Raw genomic sequence first — 17267 nt, forward strand, 5'->3', positions numbered from 1 at the left:
GGCGGCGCGGGGCCTCCCCCGCCCGGGAGCCGGAGGTGGAGGAGGAGGTGGGAAGGTCGGCGCTATGCGGCGGGAACCTGCCAAGGGGCGCCAGGAGGTCCTCCCCGCGGAGGATCCGAAATCTGAAGGCGCGAAAAGGCTTGGAGCTGGAGGTGATGGCCAATACATTTCTTCTCGGCCCCTTCCAGTTCGTCCATAATTTCCTGGCGCAGCTCCGGGAAAAGGTGCACGAACTGCAGGCGCGGCGGTTCTCCACCAGGACCACTCTCGGCATCGGTGAGGAGAAGGCAGGAGAGCCCTAGAGGGAGCCGCATGGCGCTTTTCTTGAGTCTTGAAGGAGAGCAATTTAACAAGCAAGGGTTTGTGGGTGCCTAGTAGTAAATAATAGCAAGGTCCGAGTAGAAAGGAGTTGGCCAAAGATCTTGTCGCTGAACAAAGGGAGAGAGAGAGATGGGGAGTATATTAGTTTGACGGGCTGTCAGATCGCAGAGTGTTTTAAGGTCTAGGAGTTTTAAAGACTGAGGGGAAGGATCAAGGGAAGAGGATGAGATTAAGATTCCAAGAGAGGAAATAATTAGCGGAGCAAAGGTTGGAATATTTGGGAGGGTAGAATTAAAGGCACAACTCTGAGAAGCTAACTGTGGAAAAGAGGAGAGAGAATTCCTTTTCTGAGATGGCAGGAACTAGAAAAGCGAGGATTACTATACGGAGAAATGTTAAAGTGGAGATAAAAGAAGTTGGGAGTGCTGGCGACTAATGGTCTGTTTCAGTGAAGTATGAGGCTGGGTCACCTTCCGAGGTGAGATTGATAGGATGTCCGGGTCCAGGGGACATGCTTCTGTCACAGCTTGGAAAAGGCATGTGATGAGCCCTTCAAGCTTTTAGAATACTGGCATCACTACACCGTGTCCTTTTTTTTTCAGATGTGTTATGTGGGTTAAGGGAGGGATTGAGAGACACAAAGATTTTGAGCATCTTTGGAAAGCTGGATGAATTTCAGAGTATATTTGACCTTTTCCTTATATATCATCTGAAGAGTTTTTGCCAGTGTATATAATTGTTAGGAGAATTAGAAATAGGATACAAATATAGTTGAATAGGAGAGTCTCTGTATATTTTAAAATTAATGAAGCCTAATAACAGTTAATGAGCATCTTTACAACTTTTTACAATTTTCAACCTTTTAAAAATTATAGCAACCGCACTTGCAGACAGTCCAGAAATACACCATGGGCCATACTTTGCCTATCTTGATATAAAACAAGTAAATCTGAGAAGTATTTAAGATAATCCCAGGACAGTTAGTGATGTAGGAAAAGATCTGGATAAGCATGGTTGAGAATTTCAACATTGCAATTGTTTAATTTTTAAAAATTTAATTTCTTCAATAATTATTGAATTAATTTGCATTTATTTTGTTAGCCAAGTGGAGTAATTTTTGAATTTTTAAGAGGCTATTATTGGTGGTTATAAGATGACCTGCCAAGTATATTTGGGATAACCATAAAAAATACCATTATAAAATCTCAGAGGGGAGGTAGGACTTCTGGAATAGCCAAGGAAATGCACTCCTCCATGACGACAATGAAAATACTTGGAAAATTATCAAAATCATTGTCTTCAAAACTTTGGAAATTAAGCAAAGGTTTACAACAATCTGAACGGCATTAATTCAAGAAAAGCTGCTGAACCTCTATAAGAACAGCAAAGTTTGTGGTGTTTTAACTTGTCCTATTCCCCACTCTTCTCTTCCAGCTCCATGGTACCTTTGAAAACAAGCAATTCCCCAACCAAACAGGTATAGGTTGTATTTAGAAGCTGTAGTGCTCATAATTTGTGAGTGGTCCCCAGCCCCCGGCAGTCCCCACGACACACAGGGCCTGCACAGGTGACCCAGATCAGTCCCCAGGCCATCCAGCAGCCCTAGGTCTGGGCCAAAGAGAGCCTCTAGCAGTTCATCAAGGCTGAGCTGCACAATGAGGCTTCTGGATGTGCTGCTGGAGGAAGTGATTGCCTATATTTAACTCAGTTTCTGATGAATGCTAGGGAAATCTGATCTAGAGTGGCTCCTTCCTGGTTAGAATCTAGTAGCTATACTGTATATATTTACTTTTAAAAATTTCCATATAAAGGAATAGGAAATAATACTGGATAAAACAAAACAAAAAGGTCATGAACCTTCCATAATTCCATCACTCTTTACCAATTACCTGAAGTAAAAAAACCCTCTCAAGTCTTTTCCCTTGCTTGTCAAGCCCTGCTGCAAACAGGTAAGCTCTGTTCAGAATTTACTTTGTGTCCTGGATTTTTTCCTATGCTCATAGAGACAGGATTAGCTGGCCATCTTGTTTCTTTTGTGTGCTATCTTTTCTAGACATGTAAAATACATTTGAAATAATTTTGTTGTGTGCTGGTTTTATAATAAAGCTAACTTTAATAACTCTCTTTTTCTTTTTTTCTTAGCTGTCTTGTGGCAATTTTACATTGGTAAGATTTAGTTTCAGTTTGAAATTTTTAAAAATTGTCATCACTGGTTGCATACATTAAACAATAACTTCTGGCTATATTTGTAGAACGTCTTTATGTGCGCCAATTTATACATATATTTTGCTTTTTTACAAACCTAATATGTGAAACAGTATTTACAAAATAGATGCATTAGGGGAATAGTAACTTATGAATTAAAATATTTTTGCTTTACCAAATAATTCACCACGTTTCTTTAAATATCTAGCTTTTCTAGTGTATTTTGCATGTGTAGTTCATTTAAAACCCTCCTTTGTTTTATGGTAATTATATGTTGCTAGTGAAATCACTTTTTTTTTTTTTTTGAGACAGAGTCTTGCTCTGTCTCCCAGACTGGCGTGCAGTGGCGCGATCTTGACTCACTGCAACCTCTGCCTCCCAGGCTCAAGTGATTCTCGTGCCTCAGCCTTTCAAATAGCTGGGATTACGGGTGTGCACCACCACACCCAGCCAATTTGTTGTATTTTTAGTGGAGACGAGGTTTCACCATGTTGGCCAGGCTGGTGTCAAACTCCTGGCCTCAAATGATCCACCTGCCTTGGCCTCCCAAAGTATTGGGATTACAGGCATGAGCCAGCCCACCCAGCCAGTGAAATAACTTTGGTGATAAAGTTTAGTAAACACCTGCCAATTGGAAATCAGGTAAAAAAGAAGATAAAGGTTCGGCAGTGGTTATACAGAGTTAAATGGCTTTGAGTCTTTCAGTATGCAAGCCTGTGTACATTATTTTACAAAAGTGTTTACAAAAATTTGTAAAATAATACTTCCCTCTGGAATATTTTATTTTTACCTGGGCTCAGCGATTTCTACCCTTGGGAGGTATGAGATTTGCCCCTGTGTTCTGTTGACACAGTGCTGCTCTAGATATTTAGTCTGCAGGGAGATTTTGATGTTAGAACTGAGGCTGCAATGGTAGGGAATATTTCTGCAGTTTTTGGTACCCTGGCATATGTCCTACATGTAAAGAAGGGTTAGTGGAAAACAGGGTTAATATATGGAACTTTGCTTTATTTTCAACTTCACTGGAAACTCATGACTACATAAGTTAGCTGTAGCACGATTATTGACCGCAGCTAATTTTGTTTATCACATATGCTCCTTTCTTCACTGCCTACAGCTGTTGATTCACTACTAAAATGTCTTCAAGCACACACCTGCATTCTTTGGCACTTGAAAGTTGATCCCTTATGTGATATTATACTTATTGTAAGTCTGCTTTGATTTAAAGTAATTTTATTCATAATTATATTCCGAACCCTTTTCAACACTTATGGAGGTATTTCCCAAGGCTGGTATATTAGAATCACTTGAAACTTAAAAAACAAACAATAACCTGCCTCTGTTCTTATTTAGAGGCCTGGGATGGAAGGAAGGGTGAAAAAAACCACAAGAATTTTAGTTATACAATTAAGTTTTTTTTTTTTTTTCCTTGAGACAGAGTCTCACTCTGTCGCCCAGGCTGGAGTGCAGTGGCATGATCTCTGCTCACTGCAACCTTTGCCCCCTGGGTTCAAGCAATTCTCCTGCCTCAGCCTCCCTAGCAGCCAGGATTACAGACATACACTACCATGGCTGGCTAATTTTTGTATTTTTGGTAGAGGCAGGGTTTCACCATGTTGGCCAGGCTGGTGTCGAACTCCTCACCTCAAGTGATCTGCCCGCCTCGGGCTCTGAAAGTGCTGGGATTACAGGCATGAGCCGACACACCCGGCCACAATTAAGTTTAAAAACCACTGAGTTAAGGAATTTCAGGTGTGTGCCATACTGGATTATAAATGCCTAAAAACATGCAAATTATAAAAATAATATTATAACAATTTATTGTTTTCTTTTGTATGGCTTTCTTATCACTTATTTTAATGTTGGTTTTGAAACTTGTTCTATTGTAATATGATACTTCATTTTTTTCTAGGTTACATTTAGTAACACTTTTTGAAAATGATCGTCATTTCTCTCACCTCTCATCTTTGGAACGGGAGATGAGTTTTCGCACTGAAATGGTTAGGTTTCTTTTTCTAACGAATTAATTTGTGGTTTAAGAATAGCGAGACTATGAGGTAGAAATGTATTAGGCATTGAAACGAACTTTTGGTGAACTGCACTGTTTCATAAGCTATAACCCAGGTTTATTATTTAAATAGTAAAGTGTTTGAGATTATTTTTCTGTTACTTATTTCATTATCTCTCACTCTTTCCTAATGCAGACTTCTTTTTAAGATAATAAAGATGAATTATAATAGGTGAGGAAGGAGGACAAAGGAAACACTGAGGAAGTGATAAAGGGGAATGAAATGAGATGCTGTCAGAAATTGCTTTCTCTTTGGCTACAGTTGGGAGATCCTATGTTTCACCTGGGTCTTTTAATGATGATGATTATTATTTGGCTCTCTTTTGGTTTCAAGATAATCTCTTTTAAGAGATAACTTTTGATATAATTTTTAAATAATTTTCTTTTTTTCGATACTTAATCTTTAAAATGGAGTTTTCTGCCATACACATCTCACGTAATTATTGTGAGGAGTAAGTGGGATAGCGAATGCCAAAATTGCACAATTTTACATTTAGAAGACACCACAACCGTCCATCTTCCAGATCTGCTTGCAGCTGGTCGGGGGCCTAGTGAAGCATTGAAACTGGTTCTCCTCACTCTGGCCATTGCTTTTTGTTTAAATTATGGTAAAATTTAGATTTAAATTTGTAATAAAAAATTTCAATATTATAATTTCAGCATACATCTCGATGACATTAAATTACATTCATATTGTCTTGCGGCTATTGCCACTGTCCACATCCGGAACTTTTTTGCTATCCCAAACCAAGAGCTCTACCCACTAAACTAATCCGCACCCAACTCTGGCACTGTCTCTGTAAGTTTGCCTATGCTAGGCCCTCAGTCACTGCTTTTTTAATTTTCATCCCTATGTGCCCTATTTCAAAACGTGGATGCATTAACATATATGACATTTTTGAACATTTTAAAGGTATTTCCAAAGACAGAATATAAAATATTATTAAATAAAGAGTGTAACTGTGGCAGTCTGGACTTTGGTGACAGATTGCTAGATTCTAATAGCAGTTCTGTGCTTTATGATGGCTAGTCAGGTAACCTCTCAGATTCTCAGTAGTCTTATCTGCTCAATAGAAACAATGCCAACCTTAGAGGGTTTAGGGAAAATGAAGGGGGATAATGAATGGCAACACATAGCAGAATACTCAACACAAAACAATAGCTGTTATTAGTAACTTATTTATATATTTAATATTTCTGTAAATACAGACTTTTGCATATTAGATATCCTTTAATTATTGTATTGCTTTGTTATCCTCCTAAGCAAAAAGGAAAATTCTTTATGAACTCATATTTTGTCTACCAACTTCTAGTACTTGTTGACCTTTCAGACATCAGCTAAAACAGACCTTTAATTTAGTAGTTACTCATGTTGGATGAGGCAGATTATAGCATATATAGCATTTTTAGGGAGGTGCATTTATAATGTGACCTTTTAGCATAGATTTTCCGTGACGAAAATAGAAATTGAAGGGGAAATAAGACACAACATGCTGTTGTTAATCCATGAATTTTAACTCAACAGCACTTTTACTATCCTAATGAAGCCTTTATTTTATATGCTGAAGTGTAAGACACTAAAATAATATGCTTTTTAGTATATAGCATTTGTGAGCAACAATGAATCAATCGACGTGAGGCTTAACACTGCGATTTACAGTGTTATAAGTAGAAAGCAGAAGCATTGGATTCCCTTGCTCATGATGCTTATGGTCATTATATTTCCTAAGAGCATGGGAAAAAAAAGAAGTAATTTTCTATATGCAAAGTTGTACAGAGGCATGAAGACATCCCTGTTTATGATAGAATTAATCAGATGTCAACCTTCAAGCATCTCAAATGTGGGGGATAAAACCAGATTTGGGAAAATTAATATACTGTCTACACCTTTTAAGACATTATTAGAGAAACTTTAAATCGTTTGACCATCCCTCCAACTCTTTAGTTTGAAAACCTATAGAAAATTTGAAAGAATAGTACAGTGATCACCTGAAAATACGTGCTTTTTAAAGTCCAAGAATGCAAAACAGCGAGGAGTAATTAGGAAATCTTATTATTGACCTTTTTTTCCAGAAAATAAATGTTCTAAAAAAGTGATAAATAAATGTTACAAAAGTTTTAATTACGGTAAACCAATATGTACTTTTTTTTTTTTTTATAAAGGGACTTTATTATTCCTACTTCAAGACCATTATTGAAGCACCTTCATTTTTGGAAGGACTGTGGATGATTATAGACCAACAGACTTACTGAATATCCTCTTATGATATTACAGTAAAGCAGCTTCCATCTTATCAGAGGTGAGTCATCATTTGAGACAAATATTATTTGTCGAGTGATCCTCTTTATCAGATAAAAGTAGTCAGCACAATCTTGTTAAGAAAGGGAGGGGAGCTTTCAGGTGTATTAATTGTGTGTATCCTTACAGTTGAGCAGAATATGCATGCAAGTTCCTTATTTAAAATTTAAAGACCCCAAGAAACTATTTCTTGCATGAACTCAAGAATGAACCATAGTGTCATAAAATAATGGCCAAATTAATAAGACAAACCAAATGGAAACACAGTCATGGGAGCCAAATTCCTAAATAGGGATGGGCTTTTGGCTTTGGACACCCTCATAGAGTGGGCATATTGACCACATGAAGGGACAGTGAGTGATGAAGCTTGAATAGTGATCTTGGAGTTATGTTGAAGTAAAGTAAGATTTCTTGCATTCACAGTAGAAATCCATACTATCTTGTATAGCCTAAAAGAGTATAGTTATTTATAGTGGTCTGTAAATGCTAGAAATTTGTGAAAAGCGGAACAAAATTAGTGAACTCAGTTTGTGAACTCAAGATAAATACTAAATTTGACATCATGGTAAATACTACTGTTGGTTTAAAGTTGTCTCAAGAATCCAGCATATTAATTAAGAGTTTCTGCTTTCTAATCCTTTATTCCATATTTTTATAGCTTTTAAAATTACTATTTCTTTTAGATTTTGAAGTGCTTAAAACTGAGACTTAGAAAATAATATTCAAATATGTGTGATCAATACATCTAAAATAAATGAAGTCTTTTTGTCATTTTTGCATCCAACTATTTTAAGGTAATTCAAAATATTATAAATACCACCTTTGTTCTGCTTCTAGTCCAACTTATACCTTTATTAAAATTTGGTGTATTAACCATCAATCTTTGTTTTCAGAATTGACGACTTTTGTGTGCTTTAAGTCACATAATGATTCTCACACCCTAGATGTGTCACTGTGGGATTTTCTTCAAGAGAATTATATTTTTGGCCGGTGTGACCCACTGTAATCCTGTACTGGGAGGCCGGGGCGAGCGGATACAAGGTGGGGAGATGAGACCATCCTATTAACCGGTGAAACCCGTCCTACCTAAAAATACAAAAAAACTAGCCAGTGAGGTAAAATGGCATCCTATGATCCCAACTACTTTCGGGAGGCTGAGGCAGAATGAAGTGAACGGAGAGTGAGGCTTGCAGTGAGCTGAGATCCGGCCACTGCGCCAAACCCTGGGTGACAAAGCCGAGACTCTGTCTCACTCCTAAAAACAAAACAAAACAAAACCGAAACAGTGTATTTTTTTGAACTTTGCCTTGTATATATATTTCTTTGATTTAACCGACATGAATTTCATAGGTTATGTATTTCCCCATCTTAATATAATATTTCCAATTTTTTTTAGCCTAGAAAAATATGTAATCTAAAGTGTACTTCTGTATTGCTTTTCTTCTGTATATAGCAGTGTGTAATGGGATATATACCTAGAAGTGGACTTGCTATTTATAGGTGTGTGCTTTTTCAGCTTTACCAGATGTTACTATAAATTGCTGTCTAAGAGCAAATGTGGCAGTTCACACTGCTGTCTAGAATTTTCTCATATCATTGTGGGTTTATAATTTCCAGCCTGTGATTTTTGCTCTTACCCACTTGGTGAATATACTTTTTGAACAATTTGTGCTTTCCCTTACTGTTTATGGGGATAAATATATTTTCCCTTTAATAAGCCCATTGGTTGTTCTTCTATCAATGACATATATGATCTTTGTCACCAAATCAAGCTTTTTGGTGTGACTTACATGTAATAAAATCAATGCCAATTTGGGTGTACCATTCTAGTTTTGACCAGATGTATGACTATATATCATCACCACAATTGAATTACAAAGTATTTTTTAGAATGCCAAAAGTACTTCCATTGTAGTAGCTGTCTTCCCCGTTGAATTAATGTGGTATGTTCATTTAGGGAAATTGATTGTAGCCGCATTATGTGAATCTGTTCCCTGGACTCTATTATTCTACCCGATTCTCATTAGCCTTGGCCTGTCTTGATTACTTTTTGTCTTGGTTGATAAATCAGGAAAGTAGATGGTTCTCCCTTTGTTTCCTTTTGTTGTTTCTATATCTTCCTAAATGTAGGGTCCAAAGCTTATTAATTTCTCAAAAAAAAACCTGCTACTGGGATTTTTTGGATTTGGGTATTATGTTAGTTTCTTACGTATTTTGGGAGGAATTGACTGTCTTAGCAGTATTGGATTTTCTGATCCTGATGTGGTGTAGATCTCCATTTTGTTGATTATTTTAAATTTGTATCCAGCCAGTGTTTTGTATTTTTTTTCAATGAACAGTCTTTTCCAATTTTCCGCATTATAGAATTGTATTATTTAAATTTTTTATTATCCCAGTTTTGTTGCTTTTGTATAGAAATATAGTTGATTTTGAATATTAACTTTTGTACCTGCATCTTGGTGAGTCCTGGCGGTTCTAGTGGCTGTGCCAGTCCTTTGGTTTTTCTCTGCACATGATAGTCTAGTCTGTGCCAAAGCAGTTTTATTTTCCATTGGGTATACCCTAAAGTGTTTTTCAGGCTGGCTTTGTGGGGAATTATAATTGACGGCGTGGCTAACGTTAATAGACCAAATTAGCAAGGACAATTTGGATTTTATTACCTGTAAAATGTCACCAGTCAAACAGTAGACATATCCCTCATTAAAGTTCCCTGTGCTCTTTGGTGATCCCTCAACTTCAACTTCATCTCTCTTTGTACATCATCTCTAGGAAACCACTAACCTTCTTTTGTCATTATGGTTTGGTTTGCATTTCTAAATTTTAGGAAATAGAAATGAGTTATTCTGTGCTGGGTCTTAGTTATCTGGTGGCTGAGTGATGACAGATCAAGCCACAAAGAGAATTTGTGTGCACCCATGAGAGGGACAAAGTCCACATCACACAGAGCCACAGGAGATACAGTTTGGGTCCAGGCCAGAAACGTGTGAGGGCCGAAGCCTAGGCACATCCCGCTTTTATTGGGAATTTATCCTATAGAGAGAGAAACAAAACAGACAGAATTTAAAATAAATTTGAAGAGCAGTTGACAAACTGGGAAGATATTTGTTTGGATTCTTTTGTTGCATTTTGAGACAGTCTCACTTCAGCCATGGGTTGGGAGTGCAGTGGCGTATTTTGGCTCCTGCACAGCCTCACTTTCCCAGGGTTGGTGCCAAGCCTCAGCCTCCAGATAGCTGGGAATTACTGAATCGCTTTTCCCACCATTATGACTAATTTTATTTTAGTAGAAACAGAGGTTTCACCATGTTAGCCAGGCTGTCTCAAACTCCTGGCTCAAAGAGGCAGGCTGTTCTGCTTCAGGCTTTCCAGTGGTGGGATTACAGTTTATGAGCCACCCTTTGACCCAGGAGAAATAATGTATACTTTGGAGATGAAGGGTTAATACACCTAATATATAAAGAACTCTTAATTCTTTATATATTTAGCTTTGGAGGCTTCAGGTGTCAGTTAGGTGATGAAGAGAGCTGGAATGATGACACTCTCATTCTACAACAAGAGGAAAATAGCTGGACAAACTGCAAAGATAACACCTTTTCTTGAATCCTTCAGAAAACTGAGGTCCAGAGGGACAACCAACAAAATTTCAAGAAGGATAGGTGCCTGCAGAAGGCAATAGGAACTGAAGCATTCTGGGAACTCGAGGGACAACGGCTGAAGGATAGATGCTTTTTGAATGCCATGTAAGCTGGTACAAAGATTAAACCAAGAAATTTTTTAATGAACAGCATACAGGCTTGTGTGATCTGGCATGAAATGTGAGGTGAGCGAGCTCTCTCAGGAAGACTGGGGAAGTATTTAGAAGCTTTCCTATATGATGCTGGTTAGGGGACAGGAAAAGCAATCATTGCTCAGACTCTGCTTACACCATGTTGTGAAATCTTTCCTAGGAAAAGAAAGCCGTGATCTGCAGGAGAACGGTATCCAAACCCATTGTCTGAGGACACTGGTGGGTTTCAGTGAAAACTGGTGAAGGCAACAGGCAGAACAAACAAAAAACCCTGAATGTTAAAAACAGTCATATTCCTTGAAGAGGGAACCACTTACGAGGAATTGCAGCCCAAAGTCCCAAATTCACAGTACCTGCTGCCTAAGACTGAGGCTTAGTGGAACATCAGAAAACCTGTCCTCTTCCCCATTACATTAACAAGCCTTTGAGTAAAAATCACAGTGGAATATGACCAAGTGAGTTTTGCAAGGCATTTTCTTCTAGGGAGCAGCACAAAGGAAAACCAAAACCAAGTTCAAAACAAAGGTACCATTAGAATTTGAAATAGGTATTCGCGACAACAAACTCCAGCTTTGAAGCCTGTAATTACAAACTTCAAATCCAGCCACTTCACTAGATTAACTAATCCTATAATAAAGACGTAGCAAGTGAAAGATGTTCTTATTTTCAAAACATAAAAATACTGACCTCTGTGCCTACTGTCTTATACAATATGTCTAACTTTTAGCAAAAATTTTGAGGCATACCTAAAGGTAAGAAAAAGCACAGTCTGAAGAGATAGAGCAGCCAGACCTAAAGAAGATACAGATACTGGAACAACTGGACAGGAGATTTAAGTAACTATGATTAATATTTTAAATACCCAAATGGAAAAGACAGATGATATGCAAGATCAGATAGATAATTTTAGCAGAGTTGGACACTATAAAGAATCAAAGGGAAATGCTGAAATAAAAAAAGTAAAAACATAGATGGGCTCTGCATCAACAGACACAGCACAGCAGAAGAAATAGGTCGATAGGGTAAAAGAAAAAACGTAGAGGAAGGAAACGATAGAGCATCTAAGAGCTGTGACACCATATCAAATATTCTAATATATGCATAATTAGAATCCCAGTGGGAAAGGAAAGGATGAGGAAAATTAAATATTTGAAAAAGAGGAATTTTTTCAAAATTGGTGACAGATGTTCAAACCACAGATCCAAGAAACTCAGAGAACATCAAAGGATAAATACAAACAAATGCATGAATGAGAATAGATAAAACAAACCAGCATGCGTGCTCTAAACCTAGGGAGTAAATGTAAACCCATTAAAAGAGAGTATGGGGTGGGGCTGTCACAGAGCCTAAAATACTTATCATTATAGGAAAAGCTTACACTTTGACCTCTTATCTAAGAGAATGAATAGACTAGGGATATAATGTGGTTTGGCACAAAGGGGCTTCATTTGAGTTGATGGTCTTGAACTGAGAACAAAACCAATAACAGGTGTGTTTCTCCAACTATGCTTAGATTCCCAAGTATGACACAGAGAAAATGGAGAGTTGGATTTAATCATGTTGGGTCAGCTTTCCCTTGGATGTAGAAAGCCAAAAAGAACATTGCTCATGGCCTTCCAGCAATGTCAGCAGCAGCAACAACAAAAGCGTCTTCAAATTTACAGAAGCAGTCCGTGAAGCAGTCAGGGAGCTGAGGAGACAGGGCAATCAAATAACCAAAAATAAATTAAAAAGAAAAAGCACATGCAAGGAGAACAGAAACAAGCATTTAATTACACGGGTCATGCCACTAGACACAATGGTAAAGAATTCAGCTCAAATTGTTCACCAGTCAGTCAGTAAATGCCTAGTATGGGTTAGCAAGGGAATTTGCAATTGCTTATAGACATTATTACACAGATCTTATAAGGTGCTGACAAAAGATTAGCAAGAGTGCTCAGAAATCTTCCTCCATCGTGAAGCATGGGAGAACAGGAGCCACTTAGAGAAAGGCATGAAACCCACCCACCCGCATCTTCCCTATCTCTGCTATGAGTCTTAAACTCTCTTATCTTAAATGCTTGAGGGAAGACAACAAACACTGTCCTTTTCATTACTGGTACAAAATAGGCCGCAGATCCTGCTATGGTCCTTGAGCCTTACTTTTGCTAACCCCTTGATGCCTGTTTCATATCTTCTCTCCAGTTATCCCGAGCCTCATACCCTTTCATTCTCAGCGAATGACCGCCTTGTTTTCTGTTTTTCCATGCCATGTTTTCCTAAGCTTATCGGTACTGCTGCAGATGGCGGGTTGATTCAGTATCATGTTTGTTGAATGAATGAAACTATACAGAACCTTCCTTGTGCCATGCTCAGTAGTCAATGGATACCGGCTAAGCTGCGTGAGTGGGTTTATCTGTATCCTCACCTGCATTTGGTATTTATGCTTCTTTTTACTCATTTCTTATGTAGTGATATATCATTATGGTTTAATTTGCATTCCTATTATTTAATGATGATGTACATCTTTTTGTGCTTATTTGCCATCTGTATCTGAAACATTGTCTTTATTTTACTCATTTCTATTTAGATTGTTGTTTTATGAATTTTTGGGTCTTAGGATGTTCTTTACATATTATAGATGCTAATTATTTTTCATATATATGGCTTGCAAATATATTTTCCCAGTCTGTAGCTTGTCTTTTCATTCTCTTAAACAGGGTCTTTTGTCAATTTTGGGGGAATTTCTGTCTAGTTCTTCTATCAACTAAGAGAACTAGGTGAAAATACTAATTCTGGATTTTTGACAGAGGATTTGCAGTCTCTGTTGGTATCTTGTACGTTTCTCCTTGACATCTATCTCTTTTCTTCACATTTTGTTGCTCTATGTTTTGGTGCATATGCATTTAGGATTGCAGGGTCTTCTTGCTGGATTTTTAAAAAAATAATTTAATGGTGACTTTTTCTTCCTTCTCTGATAATTTTGTTTGCTCTGAAGTGTGCTTTTTTCTGATAATGGCATTGTCACTTCTGCTTTCTTTTCATTACTGTGTGTATGATAAATTCATCATTTTCCATCCTTTCACTTTCAGCCTGACTTTATTATTACATTTGTAATGAGTTTCTTGTAGACAGTTGGGTAATTTTTTTTTTTTTTTTTTAGACGGAGTCTCGCTCTGTCGCCCAGGCTGGAGTACGGTGGCGGGATCTCCAGCTCACTGCAAGCTCCGCCTCCTGGAGTTCGCCATTCTCCTGCCTCAACCTCCCGAGTAGCTGGGACTACGAAGCCATGCCTCGCCGGCTAGTTTTTGTATTTTTTTAGTGGAGACAGGGTTTCACCCGTGTTAGCCAGGATGGTCTCGATCTCCTGACCTTGTGATCCGCCGTCTCGGCCTCCCAAAGTGCTGGGATTACAGGCTTGAGCCACCATGCCCGGCCAGGTAATATTTTTAAATCCAATCTGTCAATGTATGTCTTAATGTGGTGTATATTTACCAGTTGGCCACTTATATTTAATATGGTTATTAATATGCTGGGATTTAAAGTCTCGCGATTTTTTATTTTGTGCTTTCTATTCTTGGTTTTCAATTTCTGTTTTTTTTTCAACCTTCTTGTGGCAGAACATTTTATTTGAACATTATTTGAGTTATACGGTTTATCTGTTTTAAATATGTCTTTACGAAGGCACGTGGGACTGCAGCGATTATATTAACACAATTTATTACAGTCTGTTGCTGCTGTTATTTTACTGTATGTTTTAATCATCAAACTTATTTTAAACTCAAGTTTTACACATATTTTATAAACTCAGGAAGAAAGTGAAAGCCTGTTTTATTTTATCCATGTTTTTTATTTCTTCCTTTTTGATGTTCCAAGATTCCTTCTTTTATCATTTCATTTCAGTTTAGGGAATTTTCTTTAGCTTCTGCTTTTAGGATAGATGTCTGTTCTAAAAGTTCTGCTGGCTGCATTTTTTTTTTTTTTTTTTTTTTTAGTTTTTCTTAACTCAGAGAATGCAGTTTCTTTTCATTACTGAAGGATATTTTTGCTGGACATAGGATTCTGAGTTGATAGTTCCTTTCTTTCAGCATACAGCAAGTGTTGTGCCATTTTGTTCTGGACCTCCATAGTTTCTGATGAGAAATCCATTGTTAGTTGAATTCTTTTTCTCCTTTAGGTAAGGTTTTGTTTCTCTCTTGTTGTTTTCATTTTTTAAAATTTAGTCTTCAAAAGTGTATCAAAGTATAATGTTCAAAGTTCAAGTGTTTTCTAAAGTATGTTGTGTTTTAGTATGGATTTGTTTAGATTTTTTCTGTTTGAGATTTGCTCAGCTCCTTGAATATTTAGGTTTGTATCTTTTGCCATATATGTGAAGTCCAGTCATTATTTCTTTTTCTTTCTTTTTTATTTATTGATGTATTTATTTATTTTGAGACAGGATCTCACTCTGTCGCCCAGGCTGGAGTGCAATGGTGCAATCTCAGCTCACTGCAGCCTCTGACTCCTGGAGTCAAGGGATCTGCCTACCTCAGCCTTGTGAGATGGGCAACCACCATACCTGGCTAATTTTTTTGAATTTTTTTTAGACGTGGGGTTTCACTATGTTGCTCAGGATGGTCTGAAACTCCTGGGCTCAAGCAGTCTGCCTGCCCTGGTCACCCAAACTGCTGGGATTACAGGCGTGAGCCACCGGGACCAGCTTCAGTAATTATTTCCTTGAATTCTTTTTCAGCCCTGCCTCTTTCCCGTCGCCTTCCAAGACTCCAATGACATGAATACAGGATCCTTTGTTAAAGTTCCACAGGTCCCTAGGGCTGTTTTGTTTTTGTTTTTGTTTTTTTATTCTGTTAGCATCTGTTTTTTCTCTTTTGCTCAGATTGAGTAATTTCTATTGTTCTTTCTTCTAATTTACTGGTTATTTTCTTCTATCTCTGCCATTCTCCTCTTGTACCATCCATTAAGGTTTTTTATTTTGATTATTTTATTTCTGAGTTCTGAAACTTTTGACTTTTCTTTATGTCTTCTATTTTTCTGCTGACACTTTTTCTTCTTCCAACTTCTGTTTTAGGTTCATGGGGTACATGTGTGTGTGGGTTTGCTATATAGGTGAATTGCATGCAGTGGGGATTTGGTGTATGGAGTATTTTGTCACCCAGGTAACAAGCGTAGTACTCAATAGGCAGTTTTTCAGTCTTCACCCTCCTCCCACCCTTCACCCTCAAGTAGGCTCCAGTGTCTGTTGTTCCCTTCTTTGTGTCCGTGTGTACTCAGTGTTTAGCTCCACTTATAAGTGAGAACACGCAGTATTTAGTTTTCTGTTCCTGCATTAATTCAGTCAGCTTACTGGCCTCTAGCTCCTTCCATGTTGCTGCAAAGGACATTATCTTGTTCTTTATAATGGCTGCGTAATATTCATGGGGTATATGTACCACATTTTCTTTATCCATTCCACTATTGATGGCATTTAGGTTGATTCCATGTCTTTGCTATTGTGACTAGTGCTGCAGTGAACATACATGTGCATGTGTCTTTATGGTAGGCTAATTTATATTCCTTTGGGTATATACCCAGGAATGGGATTGCTGGGTTGAATGGTAGTTCAGTTTTAAGTTCTTTGAGAAATTTCCAAACTGCTTTCCACAGTGTTTGAGCTAGTTTACGTTCCCACAAGCAGTGTATAAGCATCCTCTTTTCTCCACAACCTCACCAGCATCTGTTATTTTTTGACTTTTTAATAATAGCCATTCCGGCTGGGTTAGTGTGGTTTTGATTTGCATTTCTCTAATGATTAGTGATGTTGAACACTTTTTCATATGATTGATGGCCACATAAATATCTAATTTTGAGAAATTTGTGTTCATGTCCTTCACCCACTTTTTTTTTCATGTTTTAAAAAAGTGACATTGTTTTATTACTATCCACAGGTGGGGCCTGCATGATGTGGTGGGTGTGCTGGGCTCAGGGGACGTGTGAGCTGTGAGGAGGAGATGATGACAGAAAGGCTGGAAAGAAAGGGGGTGGGTTTGAAGGCCAGGCCCAAGGGGTCCTCAGGTCCACTTCTGGGAAGGGATAGCCTTAAGGAAGGAGTCATGGCAAGCCACAGCTAGGCCACCAATCAGATTAAGAAATTCTGGGACGTCTAACTGCCCATCACTGTTGACATCCAGTTTCTTCATGCGGTCAAGGACACTGGGGTCCTTGTGGTTCTTTGTGAAGGCAGCCAGCTCTGTATTCATGAAGCTTAGGAACTCCGTCTTGGAGAGACTGCAGTTGTAACCATCCTTTCCAGCATACTTCTGGAAAACAGCAATCAGGGACTCAATGCACCACTCAGTCTCTGTATACAGGACTGGAGATTTTTGCCATGTTGGAGCTGAGCGAGGCGTGGGAGGCTGTGACTGGGAGTGGCACGGAGTACTCATTTTTTAATAGTGTTGTTTTTTACTTTCGATTTGTTCCTTATGGATTCTGGATATTAGACCTTTGTCGGATGAATAGTTTGCAAATATTTTCTCCCTTTCTGTAGGTTGTCTGTTTACTCTCTTGGTAGTTTCTTTTGCTATACAGAAGCTCTTTAATTAGGTTGCATTTGTCAATCTTTGTTTTGT

General features: G+C 38.0%; 1 long non-coding RNA gene and 1 pseudogene across 1 annotated transcript; one reads left to right on the forward strand and one right to left on the reverse strand.

Annotated features, from left to right (window-relative positions):
* The first annotated feature begins 2463 nt into the window (after nucleotides 1–2463).
* Nucleotides 2464–6828, forward strand: LOC116273533. The gene is made up of 3 exons (XR_004181854.1): nucleotides 2464–2487; nucleotides 4439–4526; nucleotides 6758–6828. It is a non-coding gene; the product is annotated as an uncharacterized LOC116273533 (long non-coding RNA).
* A 9850-nt stretch (nucleotides 6829–16678) lies between these two features.
* On the reverse strand, nucleotides 16679–17025 carry LOC103882915 (annotated as a pseudogene).
* Between the last annotated feature and the right edge of the window lie 242 nt (nucleotides 17026–17267).

This window comes from Papio anubis, unplaced genomic scaffold, assembly GCF_008728515.1.
Source record: "Papio anubis isolate 15944 unplaced genomic scaffold, Panubis1.0 scaffold824, whole genome shotgun sequence".
Lineage (NCBI taxonomy): Eukaryota > Metazoa > Chordata > Mammalia > Primates > Cercopithecidae > Papio > Papio anubis.